A 9,151-nucleotide genomic window follows, 5' to 3' on the forward strand; every position below is an offset into this window, starting at 1 on the left:
CTGAGGTAGACTTTTTCATTATAGCATTGTGGTAGGATTGGGTATTTTCAGACGGATAAAAGAAAAGAGAGATTGCTGTAGTTTGGTGACTGGCAGGATTGAGAAAAATCTGCTCCTGTGGAAAAAGTGATCTGGGTGGCCAAAGTAAGAACCTCTCTTTCCTGATTAAAATGACAGGCAAAGACAATTCCTGCTGAGTTTGTAGCAAATAATTAAATAAAATCAGACTCCTACACGTCCAAGACCTAAGTGAACGTTCCTTGCCCGATCAAAAATCTGTTGACCTTAGTGGTGCAAGGAGCGCCTGTTTCAGTCCTTGAAACTGATCCCTGTTTTCCAAGAGGGATGCTCTGCTTTTACTATGCATTGCCCTAATTCCACATGTGTCTCATTAATCCCCTTCTCAGCATTCAAAATCAAGTCAGGAGTCCTTTGGAAGAGGCCAAATGACTTCATTAAATTCTGGAGGAGTCCAGAGTGGGCAGCACTCTAAAGTCTTCCTTGGTAGAGGTGCAGAGAATAAGTTAGCTGAGGGCGAGAGGAAAAATATTCCGAAGGGCATCAGTAACCAAAGGGTTTGCAATTAACCGTAGAAAAAAGTGCTCTGTGGCATTTGTGCTGCCTTGCCCTAGCCTTTGATTTCCCCTGGGATGTATTTATAGTTCAAATCAAAGTCTTGAAAGAAGTTAATTGCACAAGGTTTTTCCTCAGAACATGTGGAAGTCAGAGTTTAAAGCTGAAACCAGACTCTGGTTGTTTTTCTATCCTTCCCTGCCCTGAGAAATGCATTAGAGGAGACCTGTCCTTCTCTCCTGCTGACTTCAGAATCCTATCCCTAGATATTAAGGTTTCAACATTGATGTTAGCAGCAGCAGCAGAAGCTGCTGAGCATCGTCAGCTGCTACAGTGGGAGAAACCCTGATGGCCCTGCTTCTCCTGTCACCTTTAAAGAAGTGGAGTGGCAGAAGAGAATCTGAGGTTACTGTGAAGCTGTCTCCATCCCACACCTTTTCAGGACTGGTTTCAGAGCCCATTTTTGAATTAGTTTTATCAAATATGTGGACAGTTTTAGCGACGATGTAAATGTTAGAATGAAAAGAAAACACAACACAACGAGCAGTGGTATGAGAAAAGCTTGTGTTCTGTAGCCTTTGTTATAATTACAGCCTGCATTACAACCTGATGGAGGCAAAGAGCGTGTAACATAATTCGTGATAGCAACTATACTGAAACCAGCCGTATTATGGATGCAGATGAAGCAAGGATGTGTCTGGCACCTGTAAGGGTAATACATGACTTCATTGCGGGCATGCTTTGGGGTTTTGTTTTTCTAATAGAAAAACATAAGATGACTTCGTTTTTAGAATTTTAATAAATGAACAGTTTGGAGGAGGGAAAGGGAAAATGAATTTTCAGCTAATTTGTGTAGCTACTTAGCACAATAATGCAAGTTTTAGCAGTGCAAATGAAGATGTAGATAAATGCACGTTGTTAATGTATAGTACCACAGCCAAGATTTTGTTATTGATGCTATGCAGTTTTGCCCATGGTAAAGTATTGTCTATGTACTTTTTCCACCCAGCATTTGTTACTCTGGTTTAATCCAAAATTTAAATAACTTCTCAAAATTCACTTCTCTCTGTAGGAGGAAGGATGTCTGTGGTGTTGCTGCAGAATACATTTTAGGAGCAAAATGTGGTAATTTCTGGAAAAATGAGACAAATACATTTATTATTCACTTCGATACTACTTTTAGGTCAATTTTAATTGACATATTTCAATCCATGACATGCTTTGCATTTATTTATGTTTGAAAGACACTGAGTCCCATTCTGGATTAGGTGAGTAAAACTCCACCAGCTGCACTGGAGCTGTGCCCATTTTCACCAGCAGGAAAAATGGCTCAGTGAACTCAAATTACACAGGGAAAAATCACTTAAAGGTGTGCTTTTCCAGACAGCTGAAGATGTATTTTATTACAAATGAAAGCCGTGCCATATTTTACAGGTCAGGCACATAACTGCCAGCCAGAATTTGGCCTTATGTTTATCCATAAAAATCTGAAATTGAAGGAGAAATACAGGCAGGGAATTTTTGCTTTCATTTCCAGTTCTCATTCCGTGTTCCCACAGAGAAATGTTATCAGGTACCGGGACCAGGACCCTGGAGTATGCTGGGCTCTTTAGTTAAATCTACCCAATTAACTGAGACCTACAGTTAGGACGTCATTTCCCAGCCTGTTATCTGTTGTGGGATATAAGCCTCTACAGAAGGTGACTTAATCTGCCTGGGTGTGTAATAGGGATTTGTACGTGCCAGATCAACATTAACAATTTTTCTGATATCCATTAAATAGTCAAATGATGATATCTAGTGGTGGTTTCCTTTAGTACCTTCAGGATTTCCAGAGGTTTACAACCATTTTGCAAATAAATCTCAAAGTCCAACTCTCTTTGGAGGGAGGATTATTTCCCACAAAAAAGAAGCCCAGGTGTGCAGAATAACAGCTTCCATCAATTGATGTTCTTATATTCTGCAGGTTAAAATCTAGAAAGATGGAATACAGCTTTCTTTCCACTAGTTTATATCTGAAATTGCAATCCTGATGGTTTTTTTGTTTGTTTTGCTCCTGTTTACATATAGGTTTCCAAAATTTAGCTATTTGATTTTAATTAACCTAATTCTCTTTTTCTTTAACAGAAGAACCTCATCACTTAATTCCTGCCTGCATCTCCTTTGAGTTAATTTATCTGTGATAACCCCCTCAATCTATTGGGAATATAAATCACCTGTGTGGGTCAGCAGACGCTTGGTAAATGAGTGCCCAGCTGCTGACAAACCCTGCCACTGCCACATACTGTGGGCTTCTAAGTGGAAATAAAAGTGTTTAGTATTGGCCTATGAATCCCAAGAGGCCGAAGACTTCCTTCTTCTTCCACCCTGTCCCACGCAGGGACTGCAGATATTCCCCTTCACTTGAGGGCTGTGCTCTGGGGAAGGCAAAAAGGCTGGAGGAATATTTGATGCAGCGGAGCAAGCGGGGGGGTTTGTGCATCGATCAGCAGCAGGGCTGTCCAGAGCTGAATTACTGAAACTTGCCCAAAATGTGCTGGGGCTCTTTTGTGGACTGTGTCTATCAGGGCTTTATTTTGCTTGGGATGCTTGTTTGGGGCTCTCTTTCAGGGAGAAAATATGGCACTGCTGTTACGACCTTGTTAAATTGCCATTTCTTGGAAACAGTCTGGCATCTTGTCACTTTTCCTGGGGCTTTATTTATTGATGTTTGTTTAAGTGCTGGAAGGTGAGCGAGGGGCTGAGGAACTTCCCCTGGTGAATGATAACTGCAGGAGACCAGAAGAGCTGTCTCTTTAAAGCCAACCACAGAAGCAGCAGTAAGACTCGCAGGCATTTTCCATGTCTCATTAACGCTGCTTCTCCTTGAGGGTAAGTGGAAACAGCATCTTTCCTAAATATATCTCCGGTTATGTAAAATTGAAATATGCAGCTCTGAACTCTGAGACTATTTGCTCCGTCCGTCAGCAGTGCTGGCGAGTTGGCCAACGCTGGCTTACGTGTTTATTTTGGTAGCGTCGCTGCAGTGGAATTAACCCCAAAGAGGGCTGCTAGCTTTAATTTCTCTCTGCTGTTTACACGGGACTGGAAACCCTAGCTTTGCTGTGAATGTAGAGTTTTATTCATCGAAGCTGAAGTTCTTCACTTTACATTAAGACACGTGGTATGGCTCTAGTTCACTTCTCATGCTTTCGTATTAGGCTTTTCTGCAAACTCTCAGGTCCTACTGTACCCAGCTATAGGAAGCCCCATATAGGTTTCCCAAGTTCTAAGGCACAGCATATGCTTAGAGTTCCCTGTGGTAGAAATGTGCCCACAGAATATTGCTGACGTGTAAGCTCTGACTTACTATTTAGGAGTCCTCCATGCTCCTCAAAAAATTTCTTGTTTTGTGCAATAATATAATTTCTTAATATGCTGTGTGCTATTTTTTGTTCTCATTCCCCATCTGTAGTGACTGCACACTTCTGCTTTCCAGTGCCAAATTTGTAAAACATGCTGACCATTTATTTCCTTGCTCTGTCCATTGCTCAACCCTATACAGTTGGTGATTCAATAATGAATTACTACTCTGAGATGTAACAAAGTTAACAAAGACAAGTGAGAGAAAACTCAGACTCGTGCCCGCTCTCACTCTTTTTCTGTATGTAAATGATATTACTGCTTTGTTTCAAATGAATAACATTTGTGAACTTAATGGGACAGGGAACATAACTGCAAACTAATTTCCAAAAAATCTTGTCTTGAAGTTTCTGTTCGTTCTTATTCCTCTTTCCTGTGAGTTGAATTACAGAAAACCTTTCCTGGAACAGAAAATGAAATTTTTAATGTTGCATATGCAAAAATTGTGCAAGTTGAGCTGTAAAACAATACGCCCGGATACTTGCACTGGTGGTGGTTGAATGCTCAGAAGGGAAGCCGACACAGCTCCGTTTCCCTTTGCTAACCAGTCACCACTCGAGCCCAGCTATTAAACACAAAGTACAGGTCACTGGTCACAGGCAATGCCATCGCATTGGAATGGCTTTCGGACAGATTTATTGAATATTTTTATGTAACAAATACATCCTAGGAAGTAGCCACCTGCTTACGTTTATTCCACAAAAAGACACCAAAGGCTGCGTTCAGCAGGTAAAGGACTTCAGAGAAAGCAGACATCTCCTAACGGCGCATCTCCAGCCTAGCTTGGAGTACGCTGCGTGGGACCAGTGTCCAGAGGGAGCGGGTGCTCCTCAGTAAGCCAACGGGTGAGGGCTGATCTCCACACTGAGTTGAAGTCTCTGAATTAAAATATCCGTGATATCACTAGTAAATATACAATCTTCAGGAGGCAGGATGTGCTCACACCTCTGTCTGAGGTGAAGAAATACTGTGCTCCTGTATGTTGGATCTACTACAACTTTATTACAAGACATTTACAGTCATAAGTTTTCATGCCCGTGGCACTGCACTTTGCCTGCTGTAATCACTTATGCGGATTCCCAGGGTTCGTTTCCCTCTTTGGCGCTTGCTTTATTTTGGGATTACAGAACTATCGTAACGAGGCACCATGAGAACAGTAATATTCAACGTTTGGTTTGTCCAGGCTGGTGTATTTTCCCAGTGGGTGGTCAGCAGTTTGGTCAGGGGGCAGGAAGAGTTGAGTAAACTGGCAGAAAATGGTGAATGAGAAGAATTTCTTCCATCCTCCCTCGCCGCCGAGGCTGTGTGTGAGCGTGAGGGAGAGCGCCAAGAGCAGCGATGGAGAGGAAGCAGCTGATGTCCCTCACCCTTGCTGGCAGCCAGACCACAGCTGAAGAAAGGCTGGAGCTTTGCAAAAACGTTGACGTGACCCATGGGCATGACCCATGCTCACCCTACCAGGGCAGGTTCCTGCAGGAGCTTGTTCCTCGCACCATGAAATACCTTCCAGCCTTGTTATGTGTAACGCTCAAGACCAGAACAGGAAAAATCTTCAGCTGTGCTCTCATGAGGAGGGTTTGAAGGATCCCTGGAAGTCCTATTGGTTTGGGCTCCTAATTGATGAGAAACAACTTCCATGTCATGGCTGATTCAAGGGGACTCTGCTTCCTCTGGCTGGACTCAGCCTCTGAGTCTCTCAGGCTGACCCACTGTAAGCACCGTGACCTGGAGACTTTCGGCACAGGTTTAAGGACTTCACTCTAATTTGATCATCTAAAAAGTAATGTGTATTAGAAGTATTATTGATTTGGAAGAAATCTCATACCACCACTTGAATATGAATCTGATTTGCAATTGTGTGAGTTCTGGATGTGTTTCTGGGAATTAAAAGTTTGGAGTTTAAATTAGAAAAATAGTTTTTAGATTAGCAAAAAGGACAAGTATTAGTTGTTTTATTGAGGCCACAGTTACAAGCTTCTCCGGTTATAATGACGAAGAAAAATATTAAAGGCCATTTAGTTTACAAGTCATTTAAGCAATTGTGCTTAAATGACTCAAAGTGCTCAAGCTGTTACTGACAAAAGCAGAATCCAAACAGAAGTCAGTGCCAAAATGATGAAAGTGGTACTCAGCCTGGAATTGCCCTATAGGAATTCTTTAAGACCATGTTAATTAGGCAGTTGTTAAATGTAAAGCTGTAATGCAGTCAGTTTGCAAGTCTGCTGCCTCAATGCTGCGTGGCGGGGAGCATAAGCAGGTTGCTGTGTCTGCAATGAGAGCAGTATGGAAACTATATGGGACCTGTATGGAAAAAGACTAGGTGCAAGGCAAGGAGAATATGGATCTTTTGGATCTTCCTGATACTGATATGGGAGGGACTATTTGTCAAACTCTCTCCATTTAGGCAAGATCAATCTGTGATTTTCAAGTTGGTGAAATGTTAAGCAATGAACCACAAAATTTGCATCTAGCGTTGTATACGTTTTCTGCAGCTTCCGGATGATGAGAGAGAGTGTGGGTACAGAGAATGTCTTATTCTTTTGATTTATTCTTCTTTACTCTTTTCTTATGAATACTGAATTTCCTCACTGTAATTTTGTTCAAATTCTTGTTAAAACCAGATTTTGGAATGAAGTCCTTGATGTTGAATTAAAAACGCATTCCTGCCTGGGCTCTGTGGGGGGCACGTGAGTTAAGCAGCACATCAATTCATCCAGCTCACTGCAACGCAAAGTTAGTTTCTCAATATATTCATGGCCTGTGATATACTGAGAAAACCCCATGCTATGGCTTTGAATTTTACGGGGTTTTCCATTCCCGCGGTCCAGAAAAGCTGCAAGTGCGACGCTTCCCAGCAAGGGAAGTGTGATGAGGGGCTTGGTCTTAATTCCAGTTCCGATTAAATCTTCTTGCTAAACTGCTTGTCTGCTTTACATGTTTTCTGTGTTTGCTCGCAGGCTTGCGTATGGATGGAAATACGTATTCTTCTGTCCCTGCTTCTTCAGAAAGAAGATCAGTATTTTATGTGCAGTCTTCACTGTGCATATAGAAATGTAATGGAAAATGCAGGCAATAAGGAGGAGAAGCTGAAAAATAAGGTGATTGTATGTGAAAATGTGAGCAGTTCCCATCCTGATGGGGGAAAAAGAGATTTTGCACATTCATAAGTGAGAACGGCTTTCTCCTTCAAATTTTAGACAACGCATGTAAACAAATGCCTGTTCTTCTGATCTTAGTGGGAAAAATCTTATTTACATACCAAATGCAGGTATCATTAACAGTTATATTTTATCTTTTCCCAACGAGCTGATTAGCTGGAGTGTATGGGTAACTTTTTGGGAGCTTTTCTATGTGTGTCCCACAGATTTGTCGGAGAGCTGTATCGGTTAGGACCAGCTCAGGTGAGGATGTATATCTGAATTTTTGCTTGGGGTGGGGGGTGGAGAGGAGACCAAACTGCCATCCTGGTTTAGCTTTTTTGGAGAGGCTCCTGGATATTAATTTGCTTGTGGAACAAGATGCTTTTAATGAAAACTGTTGGCTGCTTTGTGCAAAAAGGAAGGTTTTTTAGGGTAAGCTGGAAAAAAGGTTTACTTCAAAAAGGGGGGGAGAAGGTGATAACACTAAAACATCACTTGCGTGATCCCAAACATCATCTGGGTGATCTCTAAACAAAATTCACAGATTTCAGCGTGGCACACTGAAGGGTTTCCCCAGAGGAAGCCAAGAGCTCCCACAGGGATGATCCACCGTCTTACTTCTGGGGCTGCCCGTGGTCAGAGGGAAGTGTTCCCTGGGGGGAAAGATGCAGAAATCATTTGTCTTCTGAGAACTCTGAGGTGAAAAATAGATTGCTATATCATGCCTATAGTATCAAGGTCAAAAAGTCTTGGAAGTGGGTGTAGGGTAGGTAAGGGATTAGGATCTACCCACGGTTTTTGAAGAGCGGGGGATTTACGGAACTAGACTTGTCCCAAGTCTACCAGAAGTGGTGACACCGTCGGAGCCAAAATAATTTTTGGAAGGAAGGTGCAAAGGGCAGTTTACGTTTGAAGGATTACTAGTGTGGGGGAGAGCATCCCTGCTGCGCTGCCGGGAGCCGTGGCTCGGTGGCCGCGGGGCGAGCGGTGCTGCCGGGTGTTTGGGTGATGGGCGAATAGGAGGAGTGAGGAGGAGCGTTCGCGGTGCCTCCTGAGGTCCTGCGGAGACTGTGACGTTGGAAAGCTTTGAAAGAAGAGACACGTGTGGGCTATTTTCCATAATCGAGTTACCTATTTAGGGCGCTATGCACAATCAAAAGGCATTCTCTCTTTAAGAGAAAACGAAGACGTACTGAGAATGGACACAATGCCTCTGCATTTAAAGAATTTCTGGAAATATTAAACTTTCATAGTATAGAAATAGAAAAAGAAGTCTTAGCCTTTCTGAGGTCAGTAAACACCACAAGTATTTATCTGAAAATCTCTTTATTGCCACAGATCATGAAACCACAAGTAGAACTGCTGTGGCCAAAGATAGCCCTGTCCCTGCTGGCAGCAGCTGGCCCGGCGGTTCGTGCTTTCCTGGGATGCCGCAGATCTGGCATTTTCTTCTACGAAATAAGAAATAATTCTATTAGGATTACCTGAATTGCACTGAAGAGTGGAAGTGAGGGGGAGTCCCAACGCTGGGAAATCCCGCAATCCCTCTGCAGCGGGAGGGGGACGTCCGAGGAGTTTTGAGCCTGGCAAATTTTTTGAGAGGGTTATACAAAGTGATTCTTTGTGCTGGGTATTTCTGGGAGGCCCCAGTCCAGCATAAGATTTTCACGTGTTATTAACCATAAACTGTGAAACTTTGAGCACTTATATTTGAGTAAATACTTAAATGATTTCCTGATTTGAGGCCCAAATAATATGGAAAGTCTTTGCAGTACCGTAGCTAAAAGGTGCACCACAGGTTATTTTTCTTCCCCCCCTTATAAGGCATGAACTTATTCAAAGTTCTCTTTCATAAACCTCAGTGGTTGATCTATGAATTTCAGGAGGTGGTGGAAATTGGGATTTAATTTACAATGTTTATTTTTTCACGAAGTGATACACGCATTCATAGCAAAAAAGAGGAGGCATAAGTTAGAATGGACTTGGAAGTAACTGCACATCAGGAAGGTAAGAGAAAAGACTTCACATCTTTCCTT

Source organism: Calonectris borealis, chromosome 13 (assembly GCF_964195595.1).
Source record: "Calonectris borealis chromosome 13, bCalBor7.hap1.2, whole genome shotgun sequence".
Classification (NCBI taxonomy): Eukaryota; Metazoa; Chordata; class Aves; order Procellariiformes; family Procellariidae; genus Calonectris; species Calonectris borealis.